The 1,567-nt window shown below is 35.4% G+C and overlaps 1 protein-coding gene across 1 annotated transcript in view; it reads left to right on the top strand.

Moving 5' to 3' along the window:
* Positions 1-1,567, top strand: part of LOC128247330 (uncharacterized) — a 1,276,276-nt gene that overhangs the window by 304,965 nt on the left and 969,744 nt on the right. The gene's annotated exons all lie outside the window — the stretch shown is intronic.

Below are 1,567 nucleotides of genomic sequence, written 5' to 3'. Positions count from 1 at the left end.
CACACACACGTACACACACACACACACACACACACACACACACACACACTGTCTTTGGAAAGTTCCACTACACATCTTTTGATGGTGCTGTCTAGATAGCAGCAATTATATATATCCTTGTTCTTGATCTACACACACTGTTACCAATGTGATGTTATTGAACAGGTTCTTCATACGTAGTCAGTATATAGCAAGTCAACAAGTCAAATATACCATCAACAAATGCTGCACTCATGATTTCATCTTGGAATGGAATTTTTATTGTGAGAAAAGAAAAAAATTAATATAACCTTTAGAACCTACCAAATCTATACATCGCTATTTAAGTCTGTGTTATCAAGATGTTTCCAATGAGCAGTCCTTGCATCAGAAAACCTTTCATTGTTAGCACTAATCAGTCTTTAGCAGAAATTTACTTATTCCTGAATAGAATACTATCTTATGAATTTACTTAGGGTAAAATGGTAAGATCAGAAGTTTGGCTTTTCCAATCAATTAACTATAGTATATGTCATTTTTTTTATTATCTGTATGGAAACAACACATAGATAAACAATGAAGTTAGCAGCCCAGAAAAATAATATTCTCACAAAAATCTATTTGTCTAAAGCTTTACTTAGCTCAGATGCTAAGTATCAAAAAAAAAAAAAAATTCTCTGTGTATAATAACCAAAACCTTTTCATGCTTGTATTAATATAGCAAATCTTACATTTTACTTTGACTGCAATTCAGTCATATGCCAGTAAAATGATTTTATTCTACAAGAAACAAATATTTCATTTACTAATTTACATTGTCATTATACTATGTAATATAAAATGTTTATTAAATTATGAAAATGTAATATAAGCATTGAATTTTTAAGCTTTTTCAGAAACACTGATAAATACTTTCAATTGTCTTCTACCCCAGTAACTTATGGATCAAAGACATAAGTCACAAATTACCTTGGTTATTTTCATTCACTGTTATAACTTTAACCATACACACACACACACACACACTTTCTTTCTCTCTCTCTCTCTCTCTCTCTCTCTCTCTCTCTCTCTCTCTCTCACACATATACACAATCACTCACACTCATATCCTTTTATCTTTTACTTGTTTCAAACACTGGACTGCAGCTCTGCTGGAACACAACCTTGAAGGGCTCAGTTGAGCAAATCAACCCCAGTATATATATATTTTTAAAAATCTGGTATTTATACTATTTGTCACCTTTGGTGAACTACTAGATTGTGTTGGCACTCCGTCACTTACGACGTCGAGGGTTCCAATTGATCCGATCAGCGGAACAGCCTGCTCGTGAAATTAACGTGCAAGTGGCTGAACACTCCACAGACACATGTACCCTTAATGTAGTTCTTGGGGATATTCAGTGTGACACAGTGTGACAAGGCTGACCCTTTGAATTATAGGCACATCAGAAACAGGAAGTAAGAGTGAGAGAAAGTTGTGGTGAAAGAGTACAGCAGGGTTCGCCACCATCCCCTGCCGGAGCCTCGTGGAGCTTTAGGTGTTTTCGCTCAATAAACACGCACAACGCCCGGTCTGGGAATCGAAACT

The sequence above is a fragment of the Octopus bimaculoides genome, chromosome 3 (assembly GCF_001194135.2).
Source record: "Octopus bimaculoides isolate UCB-OBI-ISO-001 chromosome 3, ASM119413v2, whole genome shotgun sequence".
Classification (NCBI taxonomy): Eukaryota; Metazoa; Mollusca; class Cephalopoda; order Octopoda; family Octopodidae; genus Octopus; species Octopus bimaculoides.
The sequence above is the reverse complement of the archived record's forward strand: the minus strand, read 5'-3'. Positions and strand labels throughout refer to the sequence as shown.